Raw genomic sequence first — 23010 nt, forward strand, 5'->3', positions numbered from 1 at the left:
GTTACTTTCTACTGTGCAGCTAAGTGAAGTAGAGTTCCCTGTGCTGTACAGCAGGTTCTCATTAGTTATTTTATACATATTAGTGTATATACGTCAATCCCAATCTCCCAGTTCATCCCATTTACCCCCTTTGCCCCCTTGGTGTCCATACATTTGTTCTCTACATCTGTGTCTCTATTTCTGCCTTGCAAACCAGTTCATCTGTACCATTTTTCTAGATTCCTCATATATGCATTAATATATTTGTTTTTCTCTTTCTGACTTACTTCACTGTGTATGACAGTCTCTATGTCCATCCATATCTCTACAGATGACCCAATTTTGTTCCTTTTTGTGGCTGAGTAATATTCCATTTAGACAAAGACTTTAAATTGTATATCTTAAATATGTTCAAAGAACTAATGGAATTCATGTCTAAAGAAATAAAGGAAATTATGAGAATGATGTCTCACCAAATAGAGAATATCAATACAAGGTAGAATTTATTAAAAAAACCCCGCCAGAATCAAGTAGAAATTCTGGAGTTGAAAAGTACAATAACTGAAATGAAAAATTGACTGGAGGAACTCAACATCATATTTGAGCAGGCAGAAGAAAGAATCAGCAAACTTGAAGATAGGTCAATTGAAATCAGTTTTAGGAGCAAAATGAAAAAAAAAAATGAAGAGAACCAGAGTCTTAGAGATCTGTGTGACTCATCAAATGTACCAACATATATATAATAGGCATTCCAGAAGGAGAAGGAGGAGGAGAAAGCATATTGAAAAAATAATGGCCAAAAACGTCGCCAAATTGATGAAAAACATTAACCTACACATCCTAGAATCTCAGTGAACACCTAGTTGGATAAAGTCGAAGAGATTCACACCTAGATACATCGTAATTAAACTGTCAAAAGCTAAAGACAAAGAGAAAATCTTGAAAACAACAAGCAAGAAATAACTCATTATGTACAAGGAATTCTCAAAATGATTTACAGCTGGTTTTTCACCAGAAAATGATAGAGGCCTGAAGGAAGTGGTTTTAAGCACAGTGTCAAAAGTAAGGACTCTGATACAAAAGTAAGGACTTTGATACAAGGCTGATCTACTTTTAGGTTTTGTTTTTTCTACTTATTAGAAAATTATTCAAATAATTTTATTAGATATAATTAGTTGTATGATATTTAGCAAAATATTAGCTTCAATTTCCTCATCTTAACAGTGGTCCCATCTCAATTTTAATAGTCATGTCTAAAGGGATATTAAAGTTTTAGATAATACATACCAATTGTTTAACAGAGTGCCTGAAATAAACAGATGTTCAATAAATATTTTTTGAACATCTATTTATTTTAGGCCCGCTGTTTCCAGGCAACTACTGGTCTGCTTTTTGATACTATAGATTAGGTTTCATTTTATGGAATTTCATACAAGTGGAATCACCATCATTCACTTTTTTTTTTTTTAACCTGGATTCTTCTTCTTTATTTGAGGGTCAATTTTTAAAAATAAATTAATTTATTTTGGGCTGCATTGGGTCTTCGTTGCCATGCACGGGCTTTCTCTAGTTGGGGCAAGTGGGGGCTACCCTTCATTTCAGTGCATGGGCTTCTCATTTCAGTGGATTCCCTTGTTGCGGAGCATGGGCTCTAGGCACCTGGGCTTCAGTAGTTGTGGTGCGCCAGCTCAGTAATTGTGGCTCGCAGGCTCAGTAGTTGTGGCTTGTGGGCTCTAGAGCACAGGCTCAATAATTGTGGTGCAGAGGCTTAGTTTCTCCACAGCATGTGGGATCTTCCCGGATTAGGTATTGAACCCGTGTGCCCTGCACTGGCAGGTGGATTCTTAACCACTGTGCCACTAGGGGAGTCCCGAGGGTCAATTTTTTTTTTTAATGGTAGCATTTCTTTCTTTTTAATTTTAATTTTTTTAAATTGAAGTATAGTTGGTTTACAATGTTGTGTTAGTTTCAGGTGCACAGCAAAGTGATTCAGTTATATATAAGAATATGTATATTCTTTTCAAGATTTTTTTCTGTTACAGGTATTACAAGGTATTGAATATAGTTCCCTGTGCTATACAGTAGGTTCTTGTTGTTTATCTATTTTATATACAAGTAAGTCCCCTACATACGAACAAGTTCCATTCCAAGGGCGTGTTCATAAATCCATTTTGTTTATAAGTCCAACAAAGTTAGCCTAGGTACCCAACTAACACAATCGGCCATATAGTACTGTACGGTAGTAGGTTTATAATACTTTTCACACAAATAATACATAAAAAACAAACACAAAAAACAAAACATTTTTAATCTTACAGTACAGTACCTTGAAAGGTACAGTAGTACAGTACAACAGCTGGCATACAGTGGCTGGCATCAAGTGAACAGGCAAGAAGAGTTACTGACTGGAGGAGGGAGAGGAGGTGGGAGGTGGTAGAGCTGAAGGATCATCAGCAATAGGGAATGGAGGGCAAACTGCAGTTTCACTCACACCTGACGTTGATGGCATAGGTTCTGGTTCCTTGCGGGATTCAATTCTATCTACCCTCTTGAAAAAACGATCCAGTGATGTCTGGGTAGTAGTTCTTTTTTTCTCATCATAGATAATATGGTAGCACTGGATTGCATTCTGACCGGCTGCTGCAACCTTTGTGTACCACTCTACGTTTGGGTCCTGTGCCTCAAAAACTAACAGTGCTTTCTTAAATAAAGAAAATCCCCTTGCCATTTCCTGCATTGTGAATCTCTTTGGTTCTTCAGTTATTTCTTCTTCCTCTTGTCTCTCTTTGTCCTTCCTCTGGGCCTCCAAATCCATCAGGTCTTCATTAGTAAGCTCCTTGTGTTGCACAGCGAAGAGTTCAATGAAATCGTCCTCTTGCAGATCTAGCTTGAAATAAAGGTACTGTACTACTGTACTCTATACAGTACTGTACAGGAAAGTACACAAAAGCACAACCACTTGTAGAGGGTGCATGAACATGACAATGTACGCCAGACACATGAACTAACTTACGTGGTTGGACATACTAATGCACGCTTGCATCTTTGAAAGTTTGCAACTTGAAGGTTCGCATGTAGGGGACTTACTGTACAGTAGTGTGTATGTGTTAATCCCAAACTCCTAATTTATCCCTCCCCCTCCTTTTCCCTTTGGTAACCATAAGTTTGTTTTCTATGTGAGTCTATTTCTGTTTTGTAAATAAGTTCATTTGTAGGATTATTTAATATTCCCCATAAGTGATATCATATGATATCTGTCTTTCTCTGACTTACTTCACTTAATATGATAATGTCTGGGTCCATCCATGTTGCTGCAAATGGCATTATTTTACTATTTTTTATGGTTGAGTAATATTCCACTGTGTGTGTGTGTGTGTGTGTGTGTGTGTGTGTGTGTGTGTATAAATATATATATAAATCACATCTTTATCCATTCATCTTTTGATGGGCATTTAGGTTGCTTCCATGTCTTGACTATTGTAAATAATGCTGCTGTGAACATTGGGGTGCATATATCTTTTTGGATTATGGTTTTCTCTGGATATATGCCCAGGAGTGGGATTGTATGTGAACTCTAGTTTTAGTTTTTTAAGGAACCTCCATACTGTTCTCCATAGTGTTTGCACCAGTTTACATTCCCACCAACAGTGTAGGAGGGTTCCTTTTTCTCCACACCCTCTCCAGCATTTATTATTTGTAGACTTTTTGATGGTGGCCATTCTGATTGCTGTGAGGTGATACTTTACTGTAGTTTAGATTTGCATTTCTCTAATAATTAGCGATGCTGAGCATCTCTTCATGTGCCTGTTGGCCATCTATATTTTTACCTGGCTTCTTTAACTCAGCTTTATTATTTTAAGAGTCATCCATATTGTAATGTCTATTAGTACTTCTTCACTTTTTATTGCTGAATAGTATTCCATTGTATGGGTGTACCACTATTAATCAATTTTAAGGTATTATTTTCGTAATAATAAAACTTTAATAAGACTCGGGATTTGCTCTAAAGAAAGAAAATATATATATTCTTCTTCCATGAAAGACGATTAGGAGACCTGAGTTACAAAGAGAAGGGGACACAGATTGAAGGTGTGCTGGTCTCTGCAACATGGATACAGGACTAGACTTTAGGAGATAGTTAACCAGGCAAAGATTCTCTATGGGAAAGCTAATTTCTAGTTTTATGATTTTTTTTTTTGCATCCTAATAGTTTTTTTAGCCCCAAATCTTTAATAAAATTCATGTTAAATGTTATGGTCTGCCAAACCTTTAGGAAAGAAATTATACCAATCCTACATAAACCTCTTTAAAATTTGGGTTCATTTTTGAAGCCCTGATACCAAAACCAGAAAAAAAGGCATTACAAGAAAAGAAAGCTATTGCCTGATGTGTCTCATGAACATAGAGGCAAAAAATGTCAACAAAATGTTAGCATATAAACTTCAGCAATATACAAAAAGGATAATACATCATGATCAAGCAAGGTTTATTGCAGGAAAGCAAGTTAGTGTAGCATTCAAGCATAATTTATTACATTAACAGAATAAAGGGGAGAAAACCATATGGTCCTCTTAATAAATGCAGATAAAGCAGCATTTGACAATATTCAACATCCGTTTATGATTTAAAAAGTTTCAGGAATATAAGGGAACTTCTTCAACCTGATAAAGAGAATCTGCAAAAACCTATAGCCAACATTATATTTAATGATTAAAGACCAAGTGCTTCCTCCTAGGATCAGAAACAATGCAAGAATGTCCACTCCTACCTTTTCTAGTGTTCTAGGTGTTCTTGCCAGTGAAGTAAGACAAGAAAGATAAAGTCATATAGATTGGAAAGAAAGAAGCAAGACAGTCTTCATTTGCAGATGACATGAAAGTTTTGTAGAATAATCTAATAAATTCTCAAAAATCTACATAGAATTAAATGCAGCAAAATATATGCAAGACTTACACATTGAAAACTGCATGACATTAATGAGTGAATTAAAGAAGACCTAAATAAATAGAGATATACCTTCTTCATGATCAGGTCAGCAGAATTAGTATTGTTAAGGTGCCAATTCTTCCAAATTGAGCTATAGATTCAATTCAGTCTCAATCTAAATTCTAGCAGCCTTTCTTTCTTTCTTTTTCTTTCTCTTTCTTTCTCATTCTTTTTCTCCCTTTCTCTATTTCTCTCTCTCTTTCTCTCTTTCTCCTTCCCTTCTCCCCCTTCCTCCCTCCCTCCCTCCCGTTCCTTTCTTCCTTCCTTCCTCCCTCCCTCCCTCCTTTCTCTCTTTCTTTCTTTCTTTCTAGAAATTGATTGACAAGCTGTATGAAAATGGAAAGAATCTAAAATAGTCAAAACAACTTTGAAAAAGAACAAAGTTGCTTACATGACCTGATTTCAAGACTTACAAAGCTACAATAATCAAGACATGGTACTGGTGTAAGGCTAGCTATATAGATAAAGACAGTGGCATAAGGATAGACACATAGGTGAATGAAACAGAATAGAGAGCCCAGAAATAGCCTGCACATATATTATCAATTGATTTTTGACAGAAGTGTCAAGGTAGTTCAATAGAGAAAAAGAATTTTTTCAACAAATAGTGCTGGAACAATGGGATATACATATGCCAGAAAAAAAAAAGAACCTCAACTCCTACTTCATATCATATGTAAAAATTAACTTAAAATGAAGTAGATCATAGAACTAACTACAAAAGCTAAAACTGTAAAACTTTTAGAAGAAAACTTCGAAGAAAGTCTTTGCGAACTTGAATAAGACAATGATTTCTTAGAGGAGGCACAAAAAGCACAAATCGTAAAATAAATTGATAAATTGAACTTCATGAAAATTAAAGACTTCTGCTCTTTGACATATTATGGCCTGATCTCAGTTACACTTTTGGAGGACCTGTGAATATACCTGGAGCCAAGCTGTAAGGAAAGAGTGACAGCCTGATCAATCCAGGTACAAAATGGCGAGAATAACCTGTGGAGAGTGGAGTCTCTTCAGATTTATTTCAAAACTACCTGTTCCCTGGGCTTTGGCCACTTGCTCAAATAGAGAGCTTTGGCTGTTGCCATCACCCCGTCTCTAAATGCCACCAGCTGTCTCAAGTGAAGGGTGGGTCCATCATGCTTGCTGTGACAGAGCTGCAACAGCTCTGACCCAACCAGACCCATGGAGGGAGGCTTCAGCTTCACTCATGTCTACCTGGAAGGACTGGGTAATACTATCTGGAAATGGAAAAAACTGGACCAATGAGAGACAGGAGACTGGAAGTAGCCAGCAGATAATTTCCTCTCCATTCCTTCCCTGGGGACTGTTTTGAAGGCTTCTTGGAAGCAGTCGCAGGCAAACAAACAGCCATATGTGTTTTCTTATGATGCCTTGGCTAGTTCAGTTACAAGCCATCTGTATTTGTTTTCCCTCCTTCCTTGACTCATTTCCCTTTTTTCCTTCACTCTTGATGCCCTGAGGTTATATCTCCCAATACCTAATAGCATATTTGCAATTGACTCTGCCTCAGGCTAAGACAAAATGTAATAACAATCCTATGAGAAAGTCAGTACTGTTATTACATTCTCATTTTACAAGCAAGGAAACTGAGGCCCAGAGAGGTGATTAATTTGTACAAGATTCTACAGTCAGTAAATGGAGGAGGTAGCATTTGAACTCTGACTCCAAAGCTCGTGCTCTTAGCAACTCTGCTATTATTCTGCCTGAGGGATCTTGGTCTGGCTGCCTGTCAGCTTCTTCCTAGACCATGATTCTGAAGACAAGATCTTACCCTCATTATGAGTTCCGGCATGTCCAGAGTCCCTGTCTCACAGGATCTTGGTTGTGGGGCTTTCTTACTGTATTTGTACTGTGAAAAATGATCTGAGCCAGTTTGGGTGAGGAGCGGTTGTAAGACAAAGCATATTAGAAACAGGAGCTCTAGCCATTCTTGCCAGCTGGGTAGACGGATACATTTAGTGAAGGGAGCATTTCTGACTGGGACAAGGTTACTCTTCAGGCTGTGATGTGAACTAGGGACCTTCAGACTTCAACCTGCCTGTCACTAGATAGAAAAGAAAGTATGACACCCCCGTTCTCCCCTGCTGTTAACACGACAGTTATGTCTTCGATTGCTAAAGGGTGGCCAATTCTATTACACTGATGATATATAACAGGGTGGAATCATCCTTTCTAGTTCCTGTGCATTTAAAAAAAATAATATATTCAGTTATTCAGTGACAAGTTTTGAAAAGTCAGCTGTGACTTCACAGCAAGAAGAAGACTGATTTTTGAAGTTTAACAGCATCTTTATGAGGTAGAAAGTGAAAAGGCAATTAATATTGGTTCTGTAGTTCAGTAAACCCTTATGGATAGCCTACTCTGTAACCTATGTATCCTGTGATAGACCCTGGTGATTCAAAGGTGAATAAGATAGGGTCCTCATAGGGTGACCAGCTCTCCTGGTTTGCCTGGGACTGAGGGGTTTCCCTGGTTGCAGGACTTACAGTTCTAAAACTGGGAAAATCCCAGGCAAATTGAAACAAGCCGATTACCCTACCTGTACCCCAAGGGGCTCATAGGCTAAAAAGGAGGGCAGTTATGCAAGTGCCTGTGGCTATGAGATAGTGTGATATGTGAAATTATGGAATAATAATATCTTTTACTTCTATGACACCTTCTGTGAGCCAGGCACTATTCAAAATAATGCCTTTATATATATCAGTTCACAGAATCCCTTAACAGCCCTGTGAAGTAGGGACTATTATCATCCCCACTTTACGCAGGAAGAAACTGGGACACTTCTAAGGTGCAGATCTGGGATTCAAGCCCAGGTAATATGGGTCTATATCTGATAAATTAACCTCTAGACACTGCTCTCAGATGCCTAAAGCAAAGAAGTAGCAAAAGGGATAACTGATTAACTTCGTGGGTAACAGGAGGTGGTCATGGGAGAACGGGGTGTGGGGAAATGGATTAGAGAAGGTGATGCCCGAGCAGGAATTTAGGAAGGAAATAAGAAGTCATTCTAGGTAGAACAGCTCAGGTTGGGACATGGAAATGTGAACTGTCATGGTGCTGCTGGTAAGTCAATGTCCACAGGAGCCCTAATGGTATTTTTCTGGGCTCTGACACGTTCACTGGTACATTTCATCCACCATGCCAGGAACTTCGGAAAGGAGCCTGGAGAGGTAGCAGGGCCAGGCTATCAAGCACTTCGCGTACCATTCTAAGACGCGTGGATTTCAACCTGTTCACGACAGGGAATCACTAGAGAACTTTAAGAAAAATCTGATATTTGCATTTTTATAGAATTACTCTGGAGGCATCCAGAGGGCGATTTGAAAGGGAGAGGGTTGTGGTGGGACCAGTGACAAGTGACAACCAAGTCTGAAGGTCTTGAAGAAGTCCCTGTGAGAGCTGGTGGCTTCAACTACAGTATGTGACAATAGGGATGGAGAGGGCGGGACAGATTAAAAAGATGAAGAAAGTAAAATGGACCAAGCTTTGTTAGTGATTGGGTGGAAGGGCTAAAGGAATCAGGAAATATGAGGGTAACTTCTATGAGCTTTGCTTGGCTAACTAGCCAGATAACGGTTCCACCAATAATCCAAAAAACAAAACAAAAGAACACAGGAAGAAGAGTGGATTTAAAGGAGAGAGATGGTAAGTTCAGCTTTCCACAGTGTGACTCTCAAGGGCCCAGAAGGAATCTAGATGATATTGTCTAAGCCAAGCCTTCCACACAAAAAGGACTTGGCTTGTCCTAAAAACTACTTAGTTTTCTGATCAAGAGTGAAATAATAATTATGAGGGAAGTTCTTGGAGACATGTATGAAATCAAAAGAAAGCAGGATAATTAATATGATATTAATGCAGCATTCTTTGGGCTTCCCCTGAGGTAGAAAACATTTAATACATTCATTTATGATAAAGTATTGGTGGCTTAATTTATTACTCCTCCTAAGAAATATCTGTATTTAATAAAAGACAGCAATACTTAACTGAATTCCTGATAAAAGAATTTCAGGTACCTCAATCCTAGAGATGGAACTTTTTTTGTGTGTGATTTTTTCATAAATGAGCCTTCTAGAACGAAATCACAGTACATTTACAGCTGCTAATTCCATGTACATGGGGGTAATTTGAACATCTGAAAGTTGTCATAAATTCAATACATAGGTTTCTCTCATCCCTGAGTTAACTCTGCCCAAATATTTCCACGTTTGTTTATTTCAAACATTTAAGACCTTCAGTGTCTTGTCATCCTAGGTATAGAAAATCAGTTATTATTGACCAATAATGAAAAAAATTATTTACATGACCTATTTATTTAAATTTTTTTTTTTTTTTTTTTTTGCGGTACGCGGGCCTCTCACCGCTGTGGCCTCTCCCGTTGCGGAGCACAGGCTCCGGATGCACAGGCTCAGCGGCCATGGCTCACGGGTCCAGCCGCTCCACGGCATGTGGGATCCTCCCGTACCGGGGCATGAACCCGTGTCCCCTGCATTGGCAGGCGGACTCTCAACCACTGTGCCACCAGGGAAGCCCAGAATTTTAAGTTTTTTAAAAAATGACATTTTTCATCTCTATTCTCCCCTTCTAATTCCCTAAGGGTAATCATGGTCCCTTCAGACTACTCCATATCCATTAGATGGGGGAAGGGGCAGGCATCTCCTCATCCCCACATAAAATCTCATTTGTGGGTTTCTGATGCATGATCTCTGGATTAAAGTGTATGAACAATGATCTTAATTACCTATTACATCCTTTAACAAGAAAGATTTAAGTAGTATCTCATGGATACATTAGTCGAGCTTAGCATATCTTCTTTGAAATCAGGAATGGAAGGAGTGGAGGAATGGAGATTCAGGGAGAGTAAGTGAATTTCTCAAAGACGCACACTTAGTCTCAGAACCAGCAGAAGGGACTTGCTTTCCTGACATCTCTAACCACGAAGCAATGCTGTCTCCTTTCTGTTAGGATGCCATCATTTGTGAAACAGCCAGATCATGTGGGAGAATGACCCTGCTCTTGTGATTGAGTGGCCTGGGGATACTTTCTACTAGGCAAAACGCCACCCATCTCTCAGATTTCTTAACTTTGGTTTTTATTTAAAGAAGCATGCTGCTCACTGTTCCAACATCATCCATCCTTGTCAGCACCCAAGGCCACAACTTCATCTGAATAGCCAATGATATACTGCAGATAGAGTGCACCAAAGACATTAAATTCTATATAACATTTATGTGGACCCTGAGCCCACCAGAGATGGATTGATGCTGCCATAAAGTCTTGCAGTAGCCAGGCAAACAAAAGACTAAGGAGACATGGTGGTGGTGGTAGGAAAAGCAACAGCTTCCTCCGTTCACTTTCCCCCTCTGCAGAAACTGGCTTACATCTTATTTAGGAAATGAGAAAATTAAATGAGAGTACAGGGATTTGGGGGGGCCCAGCATAGAAGCAAACTTAGCCTTGATTATCAATGGTATTTCCAGCAGCCTTGGCTGGGCCAACAACCAGCATGGGTAACAGGGAACTCAAAATATCCCACTTGCAAACCTAGGGCATCCTCCCAACAGTATATCTTCATGGAGTAAAGGACTTAAGAAACATGGGGGTAAAAGTGGCAGTGGATCAAGCAAGGGTTTGCACGCATGTCTGTTGTGCCCCCTTGGCGGGTATCCTCAGCATCACTATCATGAGGTTGTTTATGAGCATGTCCACCCAGGATGGACGGAATGCTGGCATTCCTTTCTGGGTGTCCACCCTGCAGACTGGATGAAAGACTGCAACATGCCTGGATTTGTGTTCGGGATTATCAGCATGTGATGGGGTCCATCTTTACCTGATCCAACAAGTATTTGGTAGGCACTCAGGAACCCGAGTGGAAGATGATCTTACACAACAAAAGCATAATGTATTTTTCATAGCTAATGCTAATCAGTTATGCAAGCACAAAATGTCCTTAAGCTTGCTGCAAACAAAATGACCAATTATCAGAAATGGGGCTTCTCTACCCCCATCCTTACCTATCCCCATAAACGTGTATGTGCTATTGCAGAACCACTCAGTATGTCTTGTGTGCGTTCTTCATGGACTGCCTGCAGCTAACTTTGGAAGATGCAGATTTTTAAAATCATTTAAACCGCAGCAACACATACACATTTAAAAAAGAATCGGTAACTAAGAAAGCCCCACATTCACACGAAGAAAGACAACAATAAATTGGACTTACCAGTTTAGGTTGTCTGAGGCAGAAGAGGAACAAGTTGTTGGTAATTGTCCAGTGCTTTCATTCAATAAATCACATTGGCTTTGCTTTCTCCTGTGGCTCAGCCTCTGCGCAAAGCAAGCAAACCTCCTTCCTATTCTGTGTAAAGAATAAAATGCGAGGAGGATCACTGCAGGCAAGAGCTGAAGCCCATGATCACTAAGCTACTCTTAATGCAAAACAAAAGAGCAAATAATGCACGGGGAGACAATAGGGGAAGGAAGCAGCCTGGCTCAGAGTCTAGGTGTGCTCGGGACTGCAGCCCTGGGAAGGCTTGATTTCTCAAGCCCTTGTGCATGTAGTAAAATGATGCCATGACTTCCTTGCGTCTTTAGCCTATGGTAACTGTGAGGCCCATCAGGAAAGGCTGGCCTGGACGACAAGCTACATGGCAAACACGACTGAATCGAAATGGATTGTTACTCAAGGATGAGCAAAGGGGCAATGAGGCAGCCAGTTAGCTTTGCACTATGTTAACTGCCGTGGAAGAAATATCGTCTGGCGTCCAGGAGCCCATCCAGCAACCTGTAACTGCAAATGGTCCACAGCTCTCCTGGGGCCAGGCACTCCCTTACTCTCACAGCTGCTTGGGACCAGAAGCACACAGGTGGCAGCCACATCCTCTCACCTTGTGGCACATGTGCAATGCTTTACAAGCTCCCAGCAGGAGCTAGGGGCATCTTCAGAAAGCTCCCAATCCAGTCGGGGCGGCTCAGCCAATGCTAGAGTTTTTGCCTGAGCAGGTTCTGAGAAAGTAGTCAGCAGACTTGGGACTTAGGACACCAAAAGGCTCAGTCTTAGGAAAAAAGATTCCAGTGCTTCCATTCCAGCCTCATCTGGATACACCTGGCTCCTTTCGCATCGTTATGCTTTATATGACTAATAAGACACACAGAATGGATTTCCTAGAAAGCCACTTATGTAGGCACTTTTCATGGTTCTCTCTGAAATAAAATGGCAAATGACCCTCACAGCTGCTTATTAAATTTAGGGCATATAGGAATACCACACATGCACGCACACACATACACACACAGATACACACACGTCCCTAGCAACAGCACTGAGAATCTTTTCTAAAGCTCTATTCAGATTCTCTTTCTGTCAAATGAAACTTAGCTTCTGTGATGCCTTCAGAAGTAATTTTGGACCCTTTTACTAGGCACTGATGCTGGTCTGTGATTTACGCCTGGAGCTGAATCAACTCCCCTATGTTGAATGTGACCCTGTAGCAAATCAGGAGAAAATCTCTTGGTTATAAACCAGAGAGTGGAGTGTTAATATTTGGCCTGGTAATTCATTAGGATCCCGGGAATAGTGTCTTGTATTCCTGAAAATCTCCCCCTTTCTAGAGACAGCATCTTACCCATCCCTAACAAGTGGCTCTTCTAGAGCTGGGATCCGAGGTAAGGTTCAGTGACATAAAACCTGGGTGCCCAAAGGAGGAGTTCCGTTAAGTTTTCCACAATTGTTTTACTTTTTCTTTTCTCATTCGAAAGGGAAATTCTCTCTCTGGCACATTTTTTCTCTCTTTCTCTCATTGAATTTATTCGTCCATGGAAGCATTGCTAGAAATAATCTAATTTGGGAATATGCATGCCCTTGAGGTTGAGAAGGCTATTTTTTCATCAAGGATTAAGAAAGAGTCAGGCTACCCTTTCACAGCTTAAGCCTAAATGATTGCCAGGTAAAACTTTACCCTTATCTCTAGGAAAGCTTTGACTTTAATGCAGATTGACTTAAATTCCATCTGCTGGGGTAAGCCAGGTGACTCTGAGTAATTCTACTAAGGTTAGGGGCTGCCTCACAGGGGTCATTAGTTTAATCTGCTATGCAAACCTAAGGGGGTGATGCCGCCTGTAATAGTGGCATTGCTTTCTGGAGCAAATGCTCAAGACTGAGTCATTTCATGAGCCCGTGTCTATTGCAAAGGAGATCCATTCATTCATCCGTTCATTTATTAATCCACCCCTCAACAGACATTTATTATTACTTAGTAGGCTAGATACACTGTGCCAAATACTTTAATGTTATGAAAAGCCTGCCAATAAGTATAAACTCCCAAACATACTTTAGCAAAATTCTCCATAATCTGGCTCTGCCTATCCCTCTAGCCTAATTTCTTACCACCTTCCTACTTGCCTTCCATGCTGTAGCCTTTTTGAATGTCTTTCAGTTCCTTGGACATGCCATACTGTCTCTTAACTCCAGAATTCTGCATATGATTTTCTCCTGTCTGAATGCTCAGTCCCTTTTGTCTGGCTAATGCATGTACGGTCTTAGAGTCTTGACTCAAACATCATCTCTCTGGGATATTTTTCTAGTCCCTGGGCTATTAGGGCCCCCACTCTGTGGTCCTCTAAGACCTTATACCCTCCCATCATTATATCTATCACATTTTCTTGCACTTACTTGTTTAACATCAATCATTCCCATTTTACTGTAAGAGTTTAAGTGCAAAGTCTTTTATTCACTGCTCTATCTCCAGTGTCTAGCACAGTTCCTGGCGCATAGAAGGTGCTCAAAAAATATTGAGTGAGTGTTTTGTTGAAGGGCTTAGCATGAATTTACTGAATGATGAATAAACCATCTCAAAGAATAACAGGGGTCTGAGAATTGAAAGGAACCCTAAAGTTCACTTAGTACATCTAATTTTTCTTGCCAAGTGGCCATCACTGAATGCTTGTCTCCTCTGATTATTCCTTCTCGATTAATCTCAGCCCATACTGATCACACATTTACTTTGTCCCATACCCCCCAGCACTTTCACAGCATGTTCTTGCTTTTTGTTTTCCAGCTGTTTCCTGGAGTTTGTCTCATTTCTACAAACTGGTATTCTCCATAACACTTAACATAAGCCTGCAATTATTTGATGCTGATTCATTCAGCAACAAATATCTGAACAGGGAATTAAATGATCAGAGTCTTGCTTTAGGAAGATTACTCTGGTATTGGGGGAAGGATGGGTTGGATCAGCCAGACCTAGACAGGACTCAAATAATGACCACAGCTCAGAGATGGCGTTTAAAAGCAGCCTTGCCCTTTCTTTCCCTCTGCCCCTCCCCCATCGCCCCACCCTCCACATCATAATATCAGTGTTCTCATTTGGAACATTGAGAATGTTTGTTCCATGCTCAGCACTTCCCCTCCACCCAGCTCCACCCCCATGGTTAGTTCACTTGCTTAGGTTATTCGTGAACATGTCTCACTGATTAAAGTTCCTTTGAAGACAGGGATTGCATTTTACTTATTTTTCAAATTTTCTTCCTCCAGCCTTTACACCGCCTGGCCTAGTGTCTTGCAGATAGTAAATGCTCAATAAATATTAAGAAAGAAAAGCACTTATTCTATGCAGAGCATTGGATAAAACAGTATGGTGAGGAGGGGTACAAAGTTGAATGAGACATCTTTTGAAAGATAAAAGAGATCTATTTAGTGAGAGAGGTGAAACTTATTATAATACAGGGCAGAAGTAAATGTGTCATAAAAGTATGAGCAATGTGCTAAGGGAGCACAAAAGGATTACCACTTCCTTCCGAGATGCTTAGGAAAGATTTACAGAGAAGGTTGCATTTAAACTGGATCTGGAGGAATGAAGACCTCTGGAGGTTGAAAAGAAGAGAAGGGAATGGAGACAATGCACAGAATTCGTAGAATATTTGGCGATTGACAAGTAGTCCTGTTGGGCTGGAGTAAATGGTGATGGGAGGACCTAATGGAATTTAGGTTCCAAAAGTAGACAGGGGCTAGAATGGAGAGCACTCAAACACTGCATTAAAGAGTTTGGGCTTTATCGTATAGGTGACAGAGATTTGAGCAGGAGAATGTCAGTGCAGCTGATTAAAGATCCCTCTACGTCTAGCCATCATGGACCATGAACTGAAGTGGGAAGAACCTGGAAGTAGGAGGACATTGATGGTGAGGGACTGTGAGTGTGTAGATTAGGAAATGAACATGGGACACTCTTTGGAGGTAGAACTTAAAGGATTTGTCAGCAGGTCAGGCAGAGGAAGTGAAATGGAGAAAGAAGCTGGGTTTTAACTTGCATGATGGCAAATGACGGTGATATCGATCCCTGTACACAAACATAGAGATAATTTAGGCATTCATGTAGTGCTGTGAGCACCTTGTGAAGACAGAGGAGAGAGCAGGAGACCGAGTCCTGGGAGCCAGGTGAATGTGCCTAGACTGCTTTGAAGAAGCCATTCAGCAGCAACTGTAGAAGTCAGTAGAGGGTGTGGCAGATGAACTACCTCTGGCAACACACAGGGCCATTTGCAAGGGGAAGGGTGTAGAATTTCCCTTGAAAGAAGATTTCCCGATTAATTGTGAGGGTTTGCAGTTTCCCATCTTGGAGTTGTTTAGCTCAGTGGAAAGAACCCTGGTTTGGGATGGGGACTTTGAGCTTGAGTCCTTGAGCTCTCCTCACCAGCTGTGTGACCTTGGGCGAGTACTTTCTATCATGAGGTCTCAGTTTTCCCACTTGAAAACTGGGAGTTGGGCCAGTTAAATTCAATGATTCCTTTTAGTATTGTACTGTTCTCTGATTTGTGAAGTGCAACATTTAGAATTTCAGAACACTTGTGAAATTAGGCCAAAATCCACCAGCATCAGAAGCTACTAATGTCCACTGTCTCCTGCAAGAGCATGCCCATATTTTGAGAATGTCCATTGCAAACGCATGTCTGCCCTGCGGTTAGTTCCATGTGGTTTGTTTGTAAGACACATTTAAATTGATCACTTTCTGATGACCATTTTCTAACAATTTTTCACCCTTTTTATTCAGCGAAGATTTTTTTAAGGGGGTGCCTTTTCATCAGAGTCCCAAAATTAAGTTATGGGAAGAAAGCGGCAGTCCCTTACTGTGGTCGGTAAAGAGTTTGGCCAGCCTACTTCCGCTCCCTAATCTCCTGACCTTCCTTAGGGCGAGGCTGCTCAGTAACGGCTCTGATTCTTTTTTCAAAATTAAAATGTGCTACTTATCGAAAGCTGCTAAAAAGGAGACAAAAAAATAGGAAAAGAAAACTAACACCCCAGGGTGTATCTGAACATGCTTATTATGTGTGAAGTTGTTAGTAATGAATGTGAAACTCTTCCTCCTCCTCCCTCTCAATTTCTAAGCCCCAAAGAAAAAAGAAAAAGGGGTGGGGGAGGGCATTGGCTATTCAGTCCCAAGCAGACCTTTTCAAAAGGTGCAGACTGTTCATAGGCATGGTATTTCTTGATTATTTTGTTTTAAGCGCCAGTTGACCTTTCAGACTAAAAGTAAAGATCCTCAAATATCCTGAGAAACCCTCCTTTGGATTTTTTTCTCTAAGTCTTGGAAACTTAGATTCATGACATTCAAAAAGACTCTTCAAAAAGAGATGGTCCGTATGACTTCTAGTATGATTTGATGACAGGGTGTTTATCTGAACTAATCATGTGAGATTTTCCAGAGTTGCATTTTTGAGAAATGGGATTCTCTTAAGGAGGTTACAAACACTTCACTGAAAGCTTTCCAAGAACGGCTTCATTCGGCCTCTCTGCAGCCTCTCGCTGGGCTGTAGCACCGATGTGATAATCAGGGTCCTGCTTCTGAAAAGTCTTCTTGTTCTGGCTGCCACCCTCCTTTCAGTCATCATTAGAATTCTCAAGCTATGAATCCCCTATTGTCTGTGTGAGCCCGGGATCCCCACACCATGCAGAGGAAGGAATGTGAACCTCCTAGGTCTGGCTCTAAGTCTCAACCTTATCCAGCAGGTCACAAAGCCCCATTTATACGCAGCTCTAAAGTTTTATCATAATTCTTTATCTGCTCAGCCCCATATATCCTCTAGGGCAGTCCGGAGACGTTTGGTAATGAAGCTCATTTATCCTCATTTTCTCAATTGGCACACTTAAAGTTCTAATATTTATGTTCACACTGTCCTAATTTTGAATGTCAAAGATACTATGCTAGACAAGTAGCATTGCCGAAGGATAACTGAACCACGCAGAAGAGTTCACCAGAGTCTGAAACATGATGTGGTTTGTCATATTACCAATCATTGCATGAGAAATAGTTACTTTTCATAACTCAGTGAAAAAATAATAATAAACGCTGCCATTTATCAAATACCTCCTGTGTGTCATGCAGCAGTACCACTGAATCCTCACACAAAGAAGATTATCCGCTTTTTACTGATGAGGAAACTAAGGTTCAGAGAGATTAGTTAACGTGTTTATGTGCACTAAGGGGCTGAGCTGGGACTCAAACCCAGATCTCTGTTTGCAAAACTCATGGCATTTGTACCTCACTCCTTTGCCTCTTTCCAGAAATACAGTTTGTGGGTTGTTTTAAACTAGTATAACATACTTATTTTTTAATGACAAATACATGAAGAATTATGAACTTAGGGCTGTTAAAATGTTTTGGCCAACTGAGTAATGAGATTTGCTCTGATAAACATTGATTAGCACAATACCATGTCAGAGTAGGAATTTGCGGCATATACTTCACCTATCAATAGGTGGCAGCATTCACCTAAATCTCTCCAAGAGGAATTAGCACAGGTTACTTCTCCTCGCAGCCACCCCCAAGGCCATCTACATTCTATCATAAAGAAGAGCATTTACAGTAAATGGGTAGCTAAATGGATCGTGATCATGCCTCTGTATAGTGAAATTTGGACTGTACTGAGGCTGTAGGGGAGGACAGTGAACCCTCCCGGAGACCCTGGGACTCCACTCCATTCACAACATTCATTTTGGCTATTTCTCTGGGGAGGTCTTTTGTTTGCAACTCAAAATCAAAGGGACTTTTGTGTCCTTACCTACTTTAAGAATGTTGTGTAGAATCCTAAAATAATTTAAAAATGAAATTGTTAATGCCCTAGAATTTGATAGTTCATGTGTTTATCATTCAGAGAAAGAGTTTGCTTAGATCGGGACAATAAAGCAACTGGCAGACTACATGGTTTCAAAACCTTACGTACAGGGCTTCCCGGGTGGCGCAGTGGTTGAGAGTCCGCCTGCCGATGCAGGGGACGCGGGTTCGTGCCCCGGTCCGGGAAGATCCCACGTGCCGCGGAGCGGCTGGCCCCGTGGGCCATGGCCGCTGAGCCTGCGCGTCCGGAGCCTGTGCTCCGCAATGGGAGAGGCCACAACAGTGAGAGGCCCGCGTACCGCAAAAAAAAAAAAAAACAAAAAAAAACCTTATGTACATATACACCTACCCATCAAATCATATGAATCTTCACCAGGAAGCATGGAAACTGGAGTCCATAAGGACTTTTATAAGGGTTCAATATGCAAGTCAAAGTAGTCAAGCTGATGAGCCAGAATGCTGAAGGATAAATGACTTCTGAATTTTAGGTGTATTCTTCCTCCACTTCTTCCTACTCCTGTGTCTTCTCTTTCTCCTCCTCCTCCTTTTTATTTTATTTTTTTTGAAAGAAAATCTTAATATAAAAAATATGTAGTTAAAAGTATTAGCACAGAATCTATCTCTATTTTCTAGCTGCCAATAAGAGTCTGCCTATTAGGATTTACTTTTATAAAGTCAAGAAAACAGGTGTGGTGGTAGAAAAAAGGGCAAGCTGAAAGATGCTTAGACCTATCTTTATGTTGACTTCTCCATTTCTGTTTGGGATACTTGGAACTGATCATCATCAATGACAACTGAAAAGCACTTAGAAATCAGATAAGAGGAAGAGTCCTAACTCTCAGAGCTAAGAAGTTGACTTAAGTAAGATTCTCAGGAGAGCAGCGTCTCTCAAAAGAATTCAGATTGGAAGGGAGAAGGCTTTGGAGACTGCATGTTAACTTTCTCTTTTATGTTCCCCAAATGGAGTGTCTTTCTCTTGTTTCACTGTGGTATTTGTAACTGCTTTAGTGCTCTCAGCACAGACTAACATTGTTAGAGTTACTTGGGGCTCTCCTTTCCTTACTGGATTGAGATCTCTGGGAGGGCAGGACTCAGACCTCACTGACCATTGGATTTGCCTCTCAGCTCAAGGATGGGGCCCCTGTGCATCGTCATTGATGATCATTGCTGTTATTCAATGCATATATGTTTAATTCAACTGAATTAAAGAGAACTCAGAGGAATGCATTTTATAGTTTTTTCCTAGTTTAAAGAAAAATTGCAGCTTGGGTGTTGGATACTACACATCAGTCACATTTCTTATATCTCATCTAGTTCTTCCATTTCAGGACAGCATTGGTAAGTGACTGCCAAAGCCCACCACATCCCTGGAACCGTTAATTAGCTAATTTTATATCCTTGGCAAAGCCACTGTATTTTGTAGAATGCCCTGGCCATAGGAAGGTTAAATGCAGAGGCAGGCAAAAAAGCCGTTACAAAGGATATTAAGTGACCCACATCTAGTGTATCATTCCAGTCACTAATGTTTCCTGCCTTTGTGGTTTGGAGACCCAACCTGCACTAAAAAGCAGAATGCTACAATGCTGTTTCCTAATGGTGGCTATCATTGTTTCCCATATTAGGACAAAGCTAAGCACGAGGGTAGACATTCATCTTCAAAAGCTTACAAAATTACATTCAACTCATTCGGCATATCAGGAGATATTGCCATGCTTGGGAAATGAATTACCCAGCTGAATAGCACAGGCATAATGAAGTTGTCAACAGCAACAGTGCAGCTGTAGATTGTCTGAGTACATGTTGACTGTGCTGGCCATTCAGGGACATCCCAGGAAGGAAATTGTTGTCATATTATCCACCACATTCCCAGACTCGACCTGATATCCCCAGAAGCACATGGAAAACAACAGTAACAATAACAAACCAGAAAGAGCATCCTCTTATTCCCAGTATGGGTGGATTCTCTCTCCTCCTGCAGCTCCAATCTGTCATCTTCTTAAAAAAAAAATAACCATGACAAGGGAGTGTAAGTTTAGATTCTAACCTTCCAAACAAACACTTCACAATGGGCTGCTTTAACTCTGTTAACTTCAAAATCAGCCACAGTCCAGCAGGAACGCCAACGACGTGGTTGGAATTTACACCTTTCTTATGAGTCAAAGATGAAGGCATGTTGAGTTGTCCCTTTCTGCAGAAGTGTCTGAGCAGGTTGATACGTAGTGTCTTGACATCAACTAGAATCTTCTGAAAGATTTTCTCACCCCCCCGCCACCTTTTTTTTTTTTTTGGAAAAAAGAACACTTTTAGCTTTCTCCTCTATTAGTTGAAGGGGTCGGACTAGAAGATCTTGAAGGGCACTTCTGGCTCTAGCATGCTATGATATCAAAAGGCTACTAAGAGCACTTAGCACATAAAAGAGTATCTCTGCCGCAAAGACAAATTGCTTTATTTCTAAACAGCTGCTCTTGGTTTGTACTGGAAATACAGTTGTCTCTCTGTGTTCACAGGGGATTGGTTCCAGGACCCTCCCGCCCCCTACATGCTCCAGTCCCTTATAAAACATGGTGTACTATTTGCATATAACCTATGCACATCCTCCTGTATATCTTATATCATCTCTAGATATTTAATAATATCTAATACAATGTAAATGCTATATAAATAGTTGCTGGTTCATGACAAATTTGTTTGCTCTTGTGGAACTTTTGGAAATTTTTTTCCTGAATATTTTTCATTGGCGGTTGGTTGAATCCACAGATGTGGGACCCACAGATATGGAGGGTCCACTGTGTGATCTGATACTTCAGAACCAATATAGGTGAACTTTTTTCCCTAGAGTGCATTGAAATCTGCTTATAACACATGTGTTATTTATCAGGAATGTTTTCTTTTTAAAAAAATAAATAATGTAGATGTGCCTCCCTCATTAATAGAACCCTATATCTATTCATGTTTTCTTTGGTTAAAGGCAACAAGATGCTTCTATTGGTAGGACTGATGCTTTTGTATACGCTTACCATATTGCATGGGAGCATTTGATCCTTTGATTACCCTAGGTCTTCACTCAGTGAAGAGTGATTTGCATGAGTAATACTCTGGGCAGTTTTGGTGGTCAGTCAAGCCATAGAGAAAATTCTCCTCCCACCCTCATTTATTTTTTTCTCCTGAGTGCCAGCCAAAACTGGATTTTCATAAACTCTTCCAGGAATATTTCTGTTTGGAGTTTAAGTCCAGGTTAAGTTGAATTGTTGGTGCCTAAGACCAAATTTCACAACAGGTCCTCTTATCCTTGGTTAACTGATAAATAAATAAATCTCTGAAGAGGCCTGCCATCTTTTCCAGGTTGCTTTCTCCATTTACTTTGCAGCCCAAGAGTTTCCTAGATGATAGCTGTGTGGATGGCCTGGGATCCAGCCCTCACCAGGTTGCTCACCTGCCTATCCCCACAAGGAATACCTCACCAGTTTGACAAACGGTTTATTTCCATAATTTCACGACATCGGAATTTTAGTAGAGAAGACATAAGTCTTTGTAAATAATCACAAAGAGTTGAGAATTCAAAATACTTAGGTAAAGGAGAAGTGAAGACGTTAATTGTATTTGCTCATTCAAACATAATAATGAAGACCTATAGCTGTGGGACAGGACCCAGCAATTATAAAGGTAATATACACGGTCACTTAAACACTGGACCGTAAATGCCGCTTTACCCATTAAAATTACTCTCAGCAGAAGAGAAAAACTTCTTTCCCTTTCTCCTAAAAATGCCAGATCAAGTTTGCTGTGCAAATGTCAGTAGCATCTGACCCAAAGCACACAGCACCAAAGAAGTACTTAACGAATTGAAGAAGAAAGAAAAACAGGAAGAAATAAAGTTAAAGAAGTTGTAATAATACTTTTAAAGAAGGCTTTATAGATTCATCCTGTTAAAATTTAGCTTCATCTCTATTATTCCCACCTTCCCCTTACAGATGTTGGCACAGCCCTTTTATTCCTGGCCTAGTTCTGTCTTCAGACTTCTGTCCCACGTCCCTTTCTTTACTCCGTCCCAGACTCTGAAATCCCATGAGAGCAGACACAGGAGGGGCCAAATGGGGTGCCCTGGCCACTTTGTAAGTTTGCTCAGCAGAGCTTTTTCAAGGACTACATACGCCAAATACTCAATGTAATTCTTCTATGGCATTGTCAGACCTACCGGATGCACCTCGCAAGAGAGCAGAGGAACTGAATGGAATTAGAGGCTCAATGGCTTATTCACTTCATTCATTATTTGGGGGGAAAAATCCAAGACTTTGCTCAGAGAGGATTAAAAGGACTGCAACAGGCATCTTCCGTCTGCGCTGCCAATCTAGCTAGGATAGTCTCTGCTTGGTTTGAAAAGGAGGTCACAAAGTTCCACTTATTTCTCAGATCCTCAACACTTAAACTCAGCATGTCAAACACAACCAAAGCTAGTTATTCATTCTCACTGCTCGTTCAGTAATTTACCTTCAGCATCAAAGAAAAGTGGGGATTTTCCTTATAGTCCACCTCCAAAAAGCATTTACTTCTTAAATTAAAACACACACGCACATACAAACACTAACACACACCACACTACAGATTCACCATCTCCTCTAGATATATAAGGGAGAAAATCAAGCACTTAGGAGCATTTGTACTTCATCAACCAAATATTAATTTAGTGCAATGCAACTAAATTGTGGCTGTATTTTAACTGATTAAATTAAGACTACATAGGCTGAAGAGAGTTACATGTAGCCCAGTGAAACGCACTTGCCCTCGAACAAGAAGAATTTATTTTGAGCTTGGTAGCACTGAGCGGTTGAGACTGAGAGTACATTCCTTTCTGAGATGGCATCAGGCATCACACAAGGACCCCAGAGTTAGAACGAAATGGTTTAGAGTTTTGTTTTAAAAG

General features: G+C 40.5%; 1 protein-coding gene across 1 annotated transcript in view; it reads right to left on the minus strand.

The window, feature by feature from the left end:
• The window catches only part of ANKFN1 (ankyrin repeat and fibronectin type III domain containing 1), a gene marked incomplete at its 3' end in the record, with an annotated part of 422952 nt that overhangs the window by 143632 nt on the left and 256310 nt on the right, over positions 1-23010 (minus strand). Inside the window, exon 3 of the mRNA XM_082679310.1 lies at positions 11207-11341. The remainder of the gene's footprint in view (positions 1-11206; positions 11342-23010) is intronic.

The sequence above is a fragment of the Grampus griseus genome (assembly GCF_964374135.1).
Source record: "Grampus griseus genome assembly, chromosome: 20".
Lineage (NCBI taxonomy): Eukaryota > Metazoa > Chordata > Mammalia > Artiodactyla > Delphinidae > Grampus > Grampus griseus.